General features: G+C 42.6%; 1 protein-coding gene across 2 annotated transcripts in view; it reads right to left on the reverse strand.

The window, feature by feature from the left end:
• Positions 1-17,981, reverse strand: part of SEMA5A (semaphorin 5A) — a 519,394-nt gene that overhangs the window by 404,749 nt on the left and 96,664 nt on the right. For both annotated transcript variants that reach the window (XM_033178781.1, XM_033178782.1), the window contains exon 2: positions 1,901-1,997. The gene's annotated coding sequence lies outside the window, so the exon portion shown is untranslated. The remainder of the gene's footprint in view (positions 1-1,900; positions 1,998-17,981) is intronic.

The following is a 17,981-nucleotide window of genomic DNA, read 5'->3' on the forward strand; positions in this document are numbered from 1 at the left end:
TGTATGGCCTGTAAGCACTAAAATGTTTTCTCACACTTTTTAGAAAACGTTCACCAATTCTTGATTTAGATTACTGTTTGAAAAACTGATTTCTTAATATTTGTTCTGAGCTTCTCTGTACGAGTCTGAGTATTTCCAGTAAGGAATAAAAAATAATGTCTGACTGTGCTTATTCCAGGGAGGCATTGTTAGTGCTAAGAGGCAGTTTTGTGTAAAGGTAAAGAAGATAGAATCAAATCCCAGCTCTGCCTCTGACTCACTGCAAATCTCAGACAGATTACTTAAGCTTTCTGTGCCTCCATTTCCTCATCTTTAAAACAGTGACCATAATAATAGAATCCTGAAATGTTGTTATGAGAATTGAAAACATCTCAGCGCAGGGCCTGGCACACAGTGAGGACTTATATTAGCTAATAACTCTTCCTATCACATATCATGATGACCACTGAGCATCCAAAGTGAGCCAACACAGGCTTCATGTGGTCATTCTTCCAGCTGTCAGGTGCTGTGGTTCTCTATGGAGGAGGGAACGGGAGGTTCCAGTTAAGACACTATGTGAACCTGAATCTACGTGGGCTGGAGAAAGATGCAAAATGCAGACATCTGTTTCTTCTGCAAAATGTAAGGACGACACAGGAGAGCCTCTCATCTCAGCTGAGCACATCTACACATCTATACAGCGGGCCCGGCTCTGAGACCCATCTAGCCTCCTTCCTCATGGAAGAAAACAGGGACTGGGAACTCATAATCCGAGAGCGGGAATGGTCACCAATGATTCAGAAAATCTCTTGATTATCTAAAATCAGCAAAGCACTTTGTGAATTGGGAAGAAATATAAGCCTGTCCACAATGAGACGGTCATTTAGTTAGGGAGAAAAATAAGTCAATAAACAAAGGCAGTGTCTTTGCAGTGACTAGTATATGGAATGATACCGTCACTTTCCCTCACTTTATTTGTTCCTCCCCTACACCCTCTATCCCCCTTCACCCCTTCCTTTCTTCTAGTCTTCCCAGAAGGTGGCAACACCTAGGTCTCAAGTGCTTAAGAAAGCCTCCAGTAAAGCCAGCATTTATGAGCCAGCCTTTGGAAGATCCAAACAAGCACAGCTGGTGGTGGGAACAGATCACTGGCCCCAGGAAGGAGGAAATTGTGTGGAGGCCTGACCAGGAGGATCCCTGAGAGTATCATGAGAGGTTTAGGGCTTACCCAGCAGGTGCAGGGGACCGTAGAATGTCCCAGAACAGGAAGTGAGATGACAGTGGTATGCACTGCAAATAAGTGGGGGGCAGAGCACAGAGGTAACTGCAGGAGACAAAACTGAAACCCGGTAGGCGGTCACACCGGGGTGCAGAAGACTCTAAGAAGCATCTAAGCCTTTTCATGTCTTCAGGTTCCTGAGTGATGTAGCGGTGGCATACGACCAAAAGTGTTTTACTTGAAAGATTTCTCTATCTGAAAGCTTGCTCATTCACTCTTTTTTATTTATTTATTTATTTTGTTTTTGTTTTTGTTTTTTTTTGAGGTGGAGTCCTGCTCTGTCGCTCAGGCTGGAGTGCAGTGGTCAATCTCAGCTCACTGCAAACTCTGCCTCCTGGGTTCAAGCAATTCTTGTGTCTCAGCCTCCCAAGTAGCTGGGATTACAGGCACGTACCACCACGCCAGGCTAATTTTTGTATTTTTAGTAGAGATGGAGTTTCACTATGTTGGCCAGGCTGGAACTCCTGACCTCAGGTGATCCACCCTCCTTGGCCTCCCAAAATGCTGGGATTACAGGCGTGAGCCACCACACCCGGCCTACCTTCATTTTTAATAACAGAAGTAAAGCTCACAAGCTGTCAAAAATATTTCAGTCTGTAATATTTTTGGTTTCTTCCCTTCTCATTTAGATGTCTCACTTACCAAGGAGAGAGAGGGTGGAGGCCGCGTTTCCTCAATCATGAATCACCCTGACTCCGCAGCCATGTGGGCACTCCGGCCCACGTCTCACACAGCAACACTTCAAAAAAGAAAACAGAGAGATCCAGTCAACCATTTTAAAAGAGGATGTGGTCATTGTTGGTGATGAATTCTATGAAGGTCCATTAAAGCCTGAACAATCAGCACAAGCTGTTTCAGCCACGTAGGATTAGAGCAGTGACGCAGGACAGCGTGGCATCACAATCATGCTACCCCAGTTCAGGATCATGTGCACTAACGGATTCTTTGTCTTCAGAAAAGGAGAAATGAACATTAAATGCTGTTTTTTTTTTTGTTTGTTTTTGTTTTTTTTTTTTTTTGAGACGGAGTCTCGCTCTGTCGCCCAGGCTGGAGTGCAGTGGCCAGATCTCAGCTCACTGCAAGCTCCGTCTCCCGGGTTTACGCCATTCTCCTGCCTCAGCCTCCCGAGTAGCTGGGACTACAGGCGCCCGCCACGTCGCCCGGCTAGTTTTTTGTATTTTTAGTAGAGACGGGGTTTCACCAGGTTAGCCGGGATGGTCTCGATCTCCTGACCTCGTGATCCGCCCGCCTCGGCCTCTCAAAGTGCTGGGATTACAGGCTTGAGCCACCGCGCCCGGCCTAAATGCTGTTAACAGATGAAATAACTCTCATGAAACAACCAAAAGAACCATTATTTCAAACCCATTGAAATTATCTCAAGCAGTCTGAAAATTAAATTAAGATTCATTATATGAATTTATCCATTTCATGATGACTCATTCCATCTTTTGGAACACATGGTACCTTATACAATGCATTTCAAAAACAGGAGATAAAGGCAGTAGCACAAACTCTGCTAGAAATGTGAGTTTATATTTTTATTTCATATTAATTTATTAGGTACACAATTATGAGGCTTTATAGAAAAAGAATGATACATCATGAATAACAAGCCACTTTACCAAAACCAAGTAAACCTGTCCAATCTCCTCATTCAATTTAATATACAAAAATTCTGAAAACTCGATATTGTCGTTGGATGGAAAGATGACCACAAAACACAAGCCTCCCTAGAACATGTATGCCAGAAGCTAAAAATACAGGTGACTTTCCATCTATGATCCACATGAGAAATGTGTTCATCACCAGTGAAGGATGCCTATGACTTCAAATACTGCATTTCAGGGCTCACGCTTTTTTCTGTTCTCCTCATTCATCTGATTTTGCTCTTCTCTTCCCAGGTGGCAGCTTCTGACTACTACAGATGTGAAACACCCTGACATTCTTCCTCCCCACCCTGATGAAGGGAAAATTGGAGAAAGAACTTCCCAGAACATTCTGGCTGTCCCTCTAGGCAGTCATTCCCACACGGTCAGCTTCAGTCATGATCCAAGGCCATCTGCCTGCAGAAAATGAACTGAACAACAGCAGCTGGAAATTTACAAAATTTTATACCTGCTGAATTGCCATTTCAGAAGCCCTAGGGTTCAGAGGCCAGGGAACAGGACAAGGTGGCACTACCTCTCCATGAGGCTCCCTTCCTCCAGGATGGGCCTTTGGTATGTTCATGGGAAGCAAGGGGGTGACCCAGGGCAATACACTGGGACATGCCTGCCTGAGACGCCCCAGCAGCCCAGGCACCCTCACATCGTGCAGCACGGCCAACCCTCCAGTCCCAGCAGAGTCCTCGAAAGTCCGTGACATCATCCTTTGGACAGGACAAGGTGCAGATGCAAATCCTTGAAGCCAAAAGAGGAGCCAGGGAAGCACACTCAGTCTCAGAAATATTCCTAAGAGCGGCCAATTGCTTTTTCACGACATCACTAATATCACCTTTGGGTGTGGCAACAAAATATGTTAGTTGAAATTTCTTTATTAAATGGCATGTTTGAATACACAAGCTTCCTCTCTCCAGTCCTAAAATCTGTTTTACAACAATTATTACTAAAACATCCTTATAGTTGTTTAGATCTGAGTTGAAATTTAAGTAATAAAGTTTGACAGATCCTCTGGTTACTGCCATGAATAGCTGGCAATTTCTGTAAGTTCCCATGTCTCAGAACTACATTAAAAACAGGGCTAATAGGTCTCCTGCCTCCCTCAGTGAGGTCACAAATGAGCTGATGTGACCCCTCAGCTGGACAGCAAAACCACACCTGCAGAATATGGGTCAGTCTCTTAAATGACAAAGACTGGGGCCAAAAAGAACATTGTAAGAATTCACAATCAGTAACACAACCAGAAAGCAAATACGGCAGGAAGAAGACATCCCTGCTGAATCCAGCACAGACAGCCCACAGACTGGACTGCCAGACAGTCCTGGTCCAACCAACAGACTCCAAAACCCAGCCTCTTCCTTGTGGAAAAGCAATACCCACAGGACAGAGCTCTCTTGGCTTGGGGGAAAACACAGCTTCCTATAGAATATGATGTCTAAACAGGAAATCGGTCCCAGCAGCAGGATTCAACGGTGTCCACCCGAAAGGGTTGTTACTGTGCCTGTGTTTACATAAATAGTGAAAAAGATATTTTACCAGCCTGGTGCTTCTCAGCCAAGTGAACAGTATTGGGACTTTCTACTCCTGCGGGTCAGCCCTTGCCTGGGGAAGACAGGGTGCTCACCAGGACACCCACGTGTGCCTGGGAGCGTGCACTCAGGAGCTGAAACAAGTGACAAAGCAGAGACCTTGAGTTGGAGCCAAGCTAGAGGAACAGACAACGATTCTTGTAGGTCCAGAAGCAGAGACTCCCTGTCCTCTCCCAGCAAGGTCATAAATTAGCCAATGCATTAATCATAAATCACTGACATATTTTCTAGAAAACTGAGAAGAAAGTCAAAGGCAAAGAAACTACATAGCCCCAGAGGCTCACCCCAGACTGGAAGTTGGAAAATTTTTAAGCGACACTTAACTACCCATTTAATAAGAAACTGCTTACTTTTTGTAAATGTAGAAATTTCTCTATTTGACTCAATTCCCTATTACCCTTATTCTTTTCTCTTTTAGCTTAGCACTAACCTTGGTACAAACAACCTCTGAAATCCTCTGAGTCATAATTTTCAGAGTTCTGCTTATTAAAAAATGCCACCATGAACATACATGTGCAGAATTATCATGACAACACTTTTGATTTACCAACAGTAACTCTTTCCCAGAAGTTTTGCCCTGTGGCCACCTACGCTCTTCAAATTGTCTCTAAATGGAACTACATGAAGAAGATTTCATATCAATTATAACTCACTAAGTGCTCATCAGCACATGACTTTCTGTGAAAATATGCCACCTTTTCCCTGCCCAGCTTACTCAGAATGAGGTAAGATGTAGACTTAAACATTATTTTGGACACGAAAGGTGAGCTGAGTGGTAGCCTTTATCCTGAAGATACATGACAGAAATGTACACGCCAGGCCAGTCTTACAAGCTGAATTTAGAAACTGTACCACAATAAGATTACACTGGAAATAAAAATAGAAAAGACCGCCTGGCATCAGAAAGTTTAGTGGAGTGATGAAAAGAAACCCTAAAAGATACAGGTTCAAGAACCCTAAGAACTGCTGGGCCAGCATTTCCCAAAGGCAAGAATTCCACCAGTGGCCATGGCGTTTAATTGACAGGCTTCTCAACATCAGTCCCTCAGTTAATCACCATGCACAGCACAGCCCCATGGCCACACGTGGTGGGTGCTTAGAAGACAAAGCAAGAAACTATTACACTCTCAGGAGCTCTCTACATGATTTTTCTGCTATGTAGTTCAGTAAATACTATAAATTGGAGGAAAGAAAAGTTACTTACAGGCAGAAGAGTCAAGGAAAAGATTTCTGAAAATGAGAAATGTGATGTGGGCTCCGAGGGATGAGTAGGAGATAAGGAGTCTATTAAAAGAGATGCTGAAGTATGTTTTAGTGGGTGCATTGCAGGTAAAACAAACAGTAGATGAGGGAGGAACAGCTGAAAGTCATCAGGTATAAAAGCAGAGCCATTTAGGCCAGCACCATGGTGAGTTAAAGCATGAGTTCCTGGTACCGTGGAGTTGAGTGGAAACCCCACCACGGAGTCCACCACCATAAGAGTTTGCAGGAGTGCAAACTGAATGAGATAGGTGAAAAAAAGTGATCCCACAAAGGTAAAAATCTGGACTGCAAAGCCAGGAGAATCACAGACAGAAAGCTGGCCTCATGCTCAAGTCTCTGGAGGAAGACAAGGAAGTAAACAAGAGGGTGGATTCCAGGTGGGAGGCCAAGGAGCAGGGAGGGTGGCATCAGGAGTGTGTGCAGGCGGCCAGCATCGGCTAGCAGGAGCATGTGCCACGATGACTACCTGCAAGCTCACTCACATGCAAGAGCATGGAGGGCTCAAAACAGCCACTCCAGACAGCTAAGAGATGGGAAAAGTAGATGACACACGGATCGTAGGGAATGTTAACGTGAGAAAGAGATGAGACTTCGTCCAAAGGAAGGCAGAGTCACTGAAGGTTCAGTGGAATGTCAGGATGAGCAAACTCTGGGAGGGTGAATATGGCAGCTCTGCAGAGGATGCACAATACAAGAAGGGGAGAAACTGGGGCAAAAAGCTGCCACCAGAGAACTTCAGGTATGAGGAGAATGACAGTAAAGGATGCACCTTGCCCTTGCCAAGCAAAGGACTTGCCCTTGCCAAGTTCCTGGGAAATCACCTCTAAGACCTTAGAATGTCCTGCCTGATGAGAGACTTTGTTTTAGGGGAGCTTTAGGCCACACAGATAGTCTAGGCTAACTATGTGGTTAATGGCTGAGGGCTTGGGCCTCCCTGGATTAGTCTGGCCATGTCTATGTGGTCAATTCTCAGTAAAAACTCAGGACACCAAGGCTCAGGGGAAGGAGCCTGGTTGGCAATACCCCATGCATGTTGCCATACATCCTTGTGGGGGAAGAAGCACTGTCCATGCATCTCCACCAGAAAGAGACCATCAGAAGCTCCTGGCCAGCCTCTCCCAGACTCCAGCTATGCACCTTTTCCACAGCTGGAGTGTAAAGGGTACTGCTGTACCCTTTGACTGAGATCAACCATAATCACTAATACAACAGGTTTTATACATTCTTAGAGTTCTTCAAGCAAATCATTGATCCTGAGGATGGCCATAAGCCACATGGCAAACATGGTCAGGGGACCCCACATGACTAAGTGTGCAGCCTGGGCCCTAAACATCAACATATAAAACCCAGGAGCAACAAATGGCATATCACATTGGAATTATTCACCAAGAAAATATATTCCACATTCCCAGAAATATATTAGCCTTCTAAAATAGATTTTAAGATATGCTAAATAAAAAGACAAAACATCACAGTCCATTTTTGCAAGGAATCACTTATATAGAAACATCAGTCTAAAAACTCAGCATGTACTTACTGAGGAATGAACGTTCTTGAATTTAGAGCAATAACCTAAATGACGAAACTCAGAATTTTCTCAGTAGGAATTAAAATACAAAATGAGTAAAGGGCATTATTTTTGGAAGTGCCTTCATCCAGTGCCACTGGTTTGATTGAAAGGAACTATGCGGAGGACCGAGCACTCAGAGGTGGGCTGTGCGATAATGAAATGCCATTCACTCTGGCTGTAAGCACTGCAACCCTTTCTGTTACTGTCCCTAGCCTGGCTGTCCAGGCTTCCATGAGGTCACCTCTGACAGCCTCTGTCACTTGTTCCACATAGGTGGTCTCCACACAAATGTGCTTAGATAAATCAACACTGGACATTTAGGATAACAATGTCCCTTGAAAGCATGGCAATCTCTGTGGTTGGGGATCCTTGGAAACCCCAGGCACTCAAGAAAACAAAGAGTGTGTGACAGGAACAGAGAACAAGCCTTTGAGGCAAAAGTGGTAGGGAGGAAAGCAGAGAGAGGGGAGGGGGAAGGAAGAGCAAGACAAAAGGAAGAGGGGGAAGAAAAATACACTACAAGCAGCTACAGGGATAACAGGATGTCCTGAAATGGTGCAGCCTACTGAAAAATATGATATAATCTATCATTATAAAATGGATCTTTATTGTTTCCTTCAACTTTTGTTAAAATAAATTTTATGGAAAATTGAGGTTTACAACATGATGTAATGGTGACATATAGATAGTAAAATGGTTACCATAGTGAAGCAAATTAACATATTTATCATCTCACATAGTCACGTTTTTTGAGATAAGAGCAGCTAAAATCTACTTATTTCACAAAAGTTCTAAATACCATATAATTTTATTAGCTATGGTTCTCATGCCTGCATTAGATGTCTTTGAAGGATACAAACAACAGCAATGTCAGCTTCAGGTACGAGGGAGGCGGGCCAGTTCCTGGCCATTCCCGTCCACTGGCAGAACATCTGCTGTCACCTGCCACCACATTTCTGAGCAACTATTCCGGCATTCAAGGAAACAATTTGAAAAGGAAAAGCAAAATGCACAAAAGCTTGAGGTGATGAAGAAACTGTATGATGAAGGCAGCAGCCAGCCCCAGCCACTCTTACCATGGTTCAGGGAGCAGCCGCGTACCCCTCCCCTTCTCTCCTCTACAGGCCAGCACTAGCTGGGGTCAGAGGCTGGTCTGTGGAGCAAGTTCATTGAGACTCCCAAATATAAGATTGCTGGCCACTTTACATTCAAGACAGGGTCAGGACTCAAATGAAAAATGGGGTAATTTTTAAAGATAGATCTCTGGATTTGTTCAATATCACCACTTAAATTTTTTTTGGTTTTTTTTAAATTATTTTTTTAAATTTCCATACGTTATTGGGAAACAGGTGGTGTTTGGTTACATAAGTTCTTTTGTGGTGATTTGTGAGATTTTGGTGCACCCATCACCCGAGCAGTATACACTGTACCCTATTTGTAGTCTTTTATCCCTCACCACCTTCCCACCCTTTCCCTTGAGTCCCCAAAGGCCATTGTGTAAATCTTACGCCTTTGCATCCTCATAACTTAGCTCCCACTTATAAATAAGAACATATGATGTTTGGTTTTCCATTCCTGCATTACTTCACTTAGAATAATATTCTCTAATCTCATCCAGGTCACTGTGAATGCCATTAATTCATTCCTTTTTAGAGCTGAGTAGTATTCCACTGTATAGGTATACCACAGTTTCTTTATCCACTTGTTCATTGCTGAGCATTTGGACTGGTTCCACATTTTTGCAACTGTGAATTATGCTCCTATAAACATGCATGTGCAAGTATCTTTTTCATATGGTGACTTATTTTCCTTTGGGTAGATACCCAGTAGTTGCACCACCTAAATTTTGAACAGTATTTGACATTTTGATGTCTAAGTGCTGAGAGCAGAGTTAGAAAGAGATAGGATATAGTAGGCCTGGCTCTTAAAGGTTTTTCTTTCTTAACGATGTTCCTTTGCCCCTTGGTTTGCCTGCACCGGCCTGAATACAGAATCTGTGCATGACCCCAGCCAAGCTCTGCACAGACAAACAGGTTCTGAATGAAGTCGTGTCTCTAGCAGGGACAGCATTGATGCAAACACCCGTGGCTTTAGAAAGTTAGAGACCTTACACAAAATGTGGGACAAATGTACAGAGGGAGAACACACACACATATTTATAATCACATCATTATAGATATAAAATGCAACAATATTGCATTCCAATAAGCAAATAAATAGTCTTACTTTCCACATCAGCTTGTACATCCAATCAGAGACTTTTTCCCGTATCCCAGTTTAGCACACTGGGTGTTATGCTGAATGACATGCATAAGACCACAATGACATGGGAGGTCTCTGCCCTCAAAGAATTCAGCCTTTAGAATCGCTTTTCCCCAAATCACAATCTCATTAGCAACCAGCTGATATTTGATCTAGAAATAATTCCACATATTTATCAAGAACATTTAATAAAGAATCCCTTCAGCAAATATTTCTCATGCCATTAAAAAAAAAAAAAAAAAAAAAAAGTCAGATGTTGAGATTCCCCTTCACTGAGTCTCTGGTTCCCACAGGGCCAAAGTAAGAACACCTGGCCACCAGTCCCAAAGGTCAAGGCCTCATGGACAGTAAGTCCCCATGTGATGACAGATGACTTCACACCTGGGTCATTTAATCATGCAAACATCTGGCTTGATGACTAGCAGGGGCAAGTGCTACTTTCCTGTACAGAAGAGCAGGCACTTCTACAAGTTGTATCCAAAGAGTAAGACGGCATGAAAGAGATACACTCTTCCCACTTGGAGCCTTCATGCCCAGATCCAGCCTGAGACCCCTCTCTCCATCAGACGGTAGTCACTGTGAATGGAATGATCTAGAAATATTAAACATAACTCAGACCTAAAGAAGGATAAACAAAGTAACAGGGGATTTTGTTCCTCAAAGCATTGACTAATCCTAACAACAGTTTGGGAGGAAGAAATCCAATTGTTTTCCATTCTGTCTTCATTCAGATTATCCTTTGGTGAATATTTAAAGCTAGTAGAAATAGCTGGCCCTCAGTATCGCCTCAGTAATGGAAATAAAGCTGGAGTAAACACTTCCTATTTCATTACTCCCACACGAGACAATGATGTGTTCTGAGCTGCAAAGAGGCATGGGGGCTGAGGAAGAGAAAGAGAGGAGCAAAAATGACTTTTTTATTAAAGCAAACAGGTTGCCAAAAACTAAGCAAGTGCTCAAAATGAGCAATTTCTGTTATGGGCTCTCTAAGGACACCAGGGCCTCAGAATAGTGAATACTTTCTTATTTCAGCCACCATGTGCCAGATTTTCAAAGGGCAGGCTCACTTGTCATGCAGGCAATTTTGAAGTGCTTGCACAACTGGTTAATTTGCATGGACAACCAGCCTCTGGGCTTCCACTCTGACAGCTAAATTGATCAATCCTTTGTAGAGGAAAATCTCAGAGCCTAGGAAAAAAGGGTATCTGAGACCCTTTGAAAAATGTGGTCTCTCAATTCCTACTTATTCAGAACTACACATCCAACAAGACTTACTCTGTAAGCAGTAGTTTGCCCACACAAAGGAGACTCAAGATTTAACTCTAGATCTAAAGTTAAGATTTAATTCTAATACTAAGATTTAACTCTTTAAAAAATTATTTAACTCCTCTTGTTACTTAACTATCTCTGTTAAAACATTCAAAAAAAAAATGGGCTGGGTTCTTATATCAACCCTTGGGTCATTACATAGAAGAGCGAAATGCCTGCCACAGATTAAACCACATCTGACACCAAACCTTTCTCAGAGAAAAAGCTGAGCTGAGGCAGACAGGTCTGTTGAGAAATATGAAAACAGAGAGGAGCTCATTTATCCCATAAAAGTTGGCTAACTGAAATTCACAATGAATTACTAGTGAAATGGCAATTGGTAAAATCATTCAGAAAAATATTTTCCTAAAAACAGAATAAGCAGTAGATTTTCAGAAGTTTCCAGCTACAAACTCAGAAAAGAGAAATGAAAGGGGATGTGCTCCTTCGACTCTGTAATGGAAAGAAGATTAGTATAAACCCGTGCAAGCCAATCCAGTGTGCATATTGGGCTCTCCGTGACTTCACTTATTTTAGATACTTAAGCCTTAGTGTCACTGTTTTTACATGGTGTATACAATGATCTGGGCCAAGCCAATTGTGTTTTGCCTTGGAAGACAAACTCTGGGGTTCTATTCTGGCTTAAACCTAGCGAATGCTCTGGAGTCGTTTTAGAATGTTTGCTTCTTTGAACACATGAAAAAGAAGACTTTTAAATCCTTCTGAATCAGTCCCAATGACCTGTTGGGTCTTTCATCATCCAACATGGGCACCAAGGCCTAAAGAAGAAAAAAGCATCTCACTTTCGCAGTACGGCATGCAGGCAAGTTGCTCAGGAATGTGAATCATTCCACCTAAACATTTGCTTCATGTTTTACAGAGGACTTAACACTATATGAATCCCTGAGTGTATTGCATAACCAAAAATCTAATTCTGTTCTATTTGTCATCCTCTCAATATAAATTAGTGATTAAAAATGAGAAATACGCTACAACACAACAAAACAGATGGTGCCTTACCTTCCTATAAACACTGCTGTGTTTAGAGAGTTTACACATGTGGGGGAATGTAATGACTTATTTTTTTCACATTTGGCAATGAGTCATGTCATCCATTTTAGCACAAACTGTCCTGAAACTTCCTCCCAAATGAAGACATGGAACAGTTTCACTCATATGCAAAAGCACCCATGCCAGCTGCCTTTGATTAGTCATGATGCCTCTCTGCCCACTCTGCAGCCTTCATCTAGGAGAAAACCTGATCCAGTCAGACACCCAACAGAACCAAAAGGTCAGCATGTCCTGACGTCAACCTGCTAGGGAAGCAGATGCACTTTTGGAGGGGCCAAGATGCTTCTTCCCTTTGTTTCCCAACACATACCCTTAAAAATTCAACCCAGGAACTTGATTTAACAGTGTCCTCTTTACTTTGGACACTCTCCCCAACCTTGTTGAGCTATCCTGCGGATCTAACATATAGAGTTGGAAGAAAAACCATGAATAATCTCAGGAAAGTTCTAAGTTCACCAATTATTAAAGGAGCCAGAGTCCCTCCCAACTGCCAACATTCAATGGAAGTCCACTCTGTGGAACTAAATGGGAAGGAAACAAGACCAGTCTGAAATGCAAACCATGTTTGACAAAACCGTGTTTCATTATTTTACACAGTGCTTAGGGCTATGCCTGACACATGGTAAACCCCTAGCAGGGAGTTAGCCCCGCCCTTTCTGCCTACCCCAACAATGGAATTGGGTTTATGTTTCCTGTTCATCATCTGTCAAGACAACTCCTCCCCTCCCTCTGTGGCATGAACAGTATTAAACTGACTGCTGGTGTTACTCAGCTTTTTGGTTTTGATTTGCTAAGCCATTGAGATAGTAACACCTCTCCTTGTGGTACCTGTGAAGTTTATTTATGAAACTAAATCCAAATCTCTGTAATTCTTGTTCTTTAGATTTTATCTTACTGGCTTGACTTCATCACTGAAGCTATTCATCCTAACAGCCTTGCCTGCTGGCTCTCTGAAATCCAGGTGGCCCTGACATCCCAGTGTGATGTGGTTGCCTCTCCTCTGTGATGGTGACACTTGATGCTGGCTTTTCTGTTTCTCCCATCACCCTCCACTGTTTACTTCTCTGTCTCCTGGTCAAGGGCGGGCTTCTGTGTTAGTCAGCTGACTTTGCATTCCCAAGGCCATGCCTAAGTAAATGAGCATATTCAAGAACAACAGTTTAGTTGGTGGGAATGTAAATTAATTCAACCATTTGGAAGATGGTGTGGCGATTCCTCAAAGACCTAAAGGCAGAAATACCATTTGACCCAGCAATTTCATTACTGAGTATGTACCCAAAGGAATATAAATCATTCTGTTATAAAGATACACGTACCCGTATGTTCATTGCAGTACTACTCACAATAGCAAAGACATGGAATCAATCTAAATGCCCATCAGTGACAGCCTGGATAAAGAAAATGTGGTACATGTACATCATGGAATACTACGTAGCCGTTAATAGGGACAAGATCATGAACTCTGCAGGGACATGGATGAGGTTGGAAGCCATTATCCTCAGCAAACTAATGCAGAAACAGAAAACCAAACACCACATGTTCTCACTTACAAGTGGCAGGTGAACGATGAGAACGCATGGATATATGGGGGGGAACAACACACATTGGGACCTGTTGGGAGTATGGGGGAGGGAGAGCATCAGGAAGAATAGCTAATGAACGCTGGGCTTAATATCTAGGCGATGGGATGACCTGTGCAACAAACCACCATGACACATGTTTACCTCTTCAATAAACCTGTGCATCCTGCCCATGCACCCTGGAACTTAAAAGTTGAAGAAAGAAAAAAGAAAAAAAAGAACAGTTGGATGAACATTTCTCACTTTTATCTCTGAATGTGTGTAAATATTAACAGGGGCATATCCCTAAAGTTAACTCTAACATCAATCACAATCACCCAAAAATGCAGGAAAAATTAACCCGGGTGGTACCTGGAGATGACCTGAGCCTCACCCAGATCTAGAAGATACCACACACAGAGAAGGTGCCTGGGTAACATTTGGCAGATAGCAGGGTGCAAGAGTCCCTTTCTTACAAGTGATTAGAGAAAACTGCAGCTTCCTCATCCAGAGGCTCTAAGGCTACCTTGATCTCATCTTTCCTCAAAATAAAATTCTCTTTTCAATCCTCCTTAGGAGGTTTTCTAGTCTCAGAAGAACCTTCCATGCTATTCATAGGAGATTAGGTCCCCCTATTTTACATAACAATGGCTGTCCATCCTGTTCATGCTCATAAAAGCTCAACTTTGCACAGACTCCCCTGTGCAAACATACCAATGTCTCCCCTTCCTGTCCATTAAGCTGAGTCCCCTATACTAGGATCCTTCTACAGACCCCCTTGGGGCAGCTGTCTCGACTGCCCTTGAAAGCCACTCTCAGTCTCAGAGACATCTCCAGAGGAGGAGGGCTGCTCATGAACACAGTCAAGCGGGTACAACGAGGCCAACCCGGTGGCCAACAGGGACCAAGAAGGAAAACAGTTTCCCCTTAGAAATATAAACAATATCTTTGTAAATGTCATGCTTATACTGATAATCCCCTTAGTAAGCTCACTTTTCATGGATATCAGGCCAGTTGCTAAGTATAAATTGTTCCAGTGTCTGAAATTAATGATATTTGGTTCAACAGGAGTGTTCCTATATATAGCAATTCTACAGTCATTGATTAAAACAGTCCTCACTTTTGCTATCTAGACTCCCATTCTCCTTCTATAAGCATAGGCTTCAGGCTCCTTCACCCACCCAGTGACCTGAAAGCATCTGACCCCTCGCTGCTGCCTGTCACACCCACACCCCTGTCCACTCACCCAGCTGTCCCCTCTGCCCAGTCAGCCACAGAGAAAAGTTTGAAGAAGCTTTCTTCTCAATGCCCAGTTTTCTATTTTACAGAAGGCTTTAGAAAACACATATGTGCTCTGGCTAAAATAAAAATGAAATTATAATGTGATCTACCACATCAAAAACAAAAAAACTGAAAATAGTTTTAGTTAATTCAGCATCAGAAAATCAATATGTCCTTAGCAGTATTCTGTGCTTGACTTCAAAATGTGTGTTTTAATCTCGACTTTATTACATGTTGTATTTGGTTAGTTCACACTTAGAATTCTCATCAACTGCTTTTTAGGTCTGTGGATGGGAAAGTACTCCATAAGAGAAATCAGCCTAATAATTGAATACAGAGCTTTAAAAAGAAAGACTTGTATAACTCTGAAGGGGACAAAACAATGACGCAGAAATAAAGTCAGACTACAGCACTTCAAAGACCTGTCCTTGTTTGTGATTTTTTTTTCTAATATACAGACTCAAGGGTTCAACTAAGAGGCTGTTGTCAGTTATAGTTCTCATCCATATCCTCTCTCAGATCAGCAGACATCTAGCCACTCTGCTGCGTGCTAATATAAAATCTGTCTCTGTCGCCTCACACGCCCCGTCAGAGAAACCATCTAATCATGAACCAGCCTATCATTACAGCAGCCACTGTAAACGCTGGGGAAATTAAACAATAAACAAGACTCCTCATTCAAATGGGAAGCTGGCAGCAGTGTTGGGGAGATGACAAGACCCATCATTAGACTGGGAACAAACTGCCTTGCCCTGTGTGCCCTTTACTGCTTCTCTTCTTCAAGGTGTGCTAGAAGAAGGGGCATAGCTATCCATTATTCACTGGCAGTCTCATAAGTCATGCCCCTTTCCTAACTATTGTAAAAGAGCTATAGTCAGAAAAGTGGGGTGAAATGTTGGTGACAGTTGCTTATCTCAAAGACTTCTAAGGTAAACCATCAAACCATAATTTGATGCAATAATATGGTGTTTACTGCTATTCCTTGATCAACTACTCCCAGTCCCTGCAAGTTAGATTTCTCCTATTTTTGTATTCTGGAGTACACAGAGTTCTTTCACCAGTATTTATGAAGATGCAAATTGATCATAACCTCCCTGAAATGAAAACGAGGAGGGTAAGAAATGGCCCAGGTTTCTTGATTCCCTCTGCTGTGAACCTGGGACCATGTCACCTTCCCCGTCCTCTTTCCTGCATGGCTGAGGATGGCAGACAGTAACTCTCCTTAGCAGACAAGGCAACCTACCCAGCATGGAGGAAACAGCAAGTAAGGACTGCAGTTCTACCTGAGCCACCTGGTAGAAGAGGAGGAAAAAATAATGATGAAGGAAATCTGAAAAATTGAAAGGCATTAGCCCTACACTTAATCCACCTGATGTTACATAAAGAACTATATCAGTAGAAACAGACTCTCCCTTTCACCCACTTCCTTCACCTTTTCCACCAGATTTCTTCCATTTGTCACCCCTGCAGCTCAGAATTGGCCCTGCCATGTCTCCTAATGCTGAGGACAGACCATTAAAGAAAGGAAGGGCAGAGAAATTACAATGACATGGCTTTGTTCCCCAAGAACATTCACTCCAGAAGCTGTCACTGCTCAAAAGACATCTTCATTCTGGCTCAGATGGCCAGAGGGAGCTCCCTTCTCCTCAATTCCAATTTGCTTTGACAGACACGTGGCTGTGAAGCAGTGGTTTGCTTCCCGGAGCTGAAGCTGCACTGGAATTCCAAAGTTGCCCTAGCCCTGTCAAGTCAACAGAAGTCAGCAGCTTGAAGAGGAACTGCTATCCAGTCACAGTCAGCATTCCCTGACACCTGATAATACACAGTCTCCCAGGCAAGATGCATCCCATCTCAGATTATTCCAGCCCTGCCTCTAATTGCTCCCACCAGTGCAAAAAGGGTGGTATTCTGTTTTGGAAAGAATTATTAAGGCCATGTTGAAAAGAAAGTCAAGGTGAACCCCCGCAAATACAACTGCATTCTTTAACCCAGACCAAACAAAATTTTCTTTTAGCTTCTAGCCACACTCTCCCAAAACAAAATTTTAAAAGAAAAACTGAGATACAGTGCTAAATTATATAATGAGAGGAACCCCAGTTTCCTCACCCAGCTTGTTACCGAAGAAGCTATTTATTACAAAAGCTCCAGAGTCACTGTTCTCTTCCAGGTCCATGCAGAAGCAATGAAGCCCAAGAACAATAACGCCATCAGAAGGGCAGGCAAAAAGCTCATTTTACAGCTCCCAAAGGGGTCTAATTCATCATCCAGGAAGAAGGACTGTTCTGAGAGGTGCCTCAGAGGGAAAAGCCTGTCAAATGACTCAATGCCACCAGACCCTGATCTGCCACCAGAAAAGCTGCAACCACTACAGATACTTACTGTGATAGACAGAAAATCCTGTTTCATTATCCTAAGTCTAAACATGTACTTTATACCTGTGGGATTCAGAGTACAAAAGGTGTCAGATCAGTCTATACGTTATTTATTTTACATAGCAATTGAGATTGATGAAAGAAAAATATAATTGGTCTTCATTGTCCACGGATTACATATTTGCAAACTCACCTATTAGCTAAAGTGTATTTGCAACCTCAGAGTAAAAACTTGAGGCACTTCCCAGTCATCCATGGACATAAGCAGTGAAAATTTGAGTTTCCTGACACAGGCATTCCCAGTCAAGGTCAGACAAGGCAATCCTACACGTTCTTGTTTCAGCTCTCATACTGAAAATAAGTGCCACATGCTCTATTTAGTGCCACATTTTTTGCACTTTTGTATTTTTGTTGGTGATTTATCTGTTTAAAATGGCCCCAAGCATAGGGCTAAAGAACTGGCTGGTATTCCTAAGTGCAGGAAGGCTGTGATGTGCCCTATGAAGAAAATGCATGTGTTAGATAAGCCTTGTTTAGGCATCAACTGTAGTGCTATTGACCATGAGTTCAATGTTAATGAACCAATTGCATATATTAAATAAGTTGTCTTTAACAAAAAATGCACTTGAAACAAGATTATTTATTGATCAGTTGACAAAAATATTGTGACCAGAGGCTCGCAGGAACCTAACCCTGTATTTCCCCTAGGAGCAATGGTTCAGGTTTTGCTAATTCAGTGTTTACAGTGACTTCATAGAGTATAATTACTACATGCTGTCAATGATAAGGA

This window comes from Trachypithecus francoisi, unplaced genomic scaffold (genome assembly GCF_009764315.1).
Source record: "Trachypithecus francoisi isolate TF-2019V2 unplaced genomic scaffold, Tfra_2.0 Lachesis_group2, whole genome shotgun sequence".
In the NCBI taxonomy this organism is placed as follows: domain Eukaryota; kingdom Metazoa; phylum Chordata; class Mammalia; order Primates; family Cercopithecidae; genus Trachypithecus; species Trachypithecus francoisi.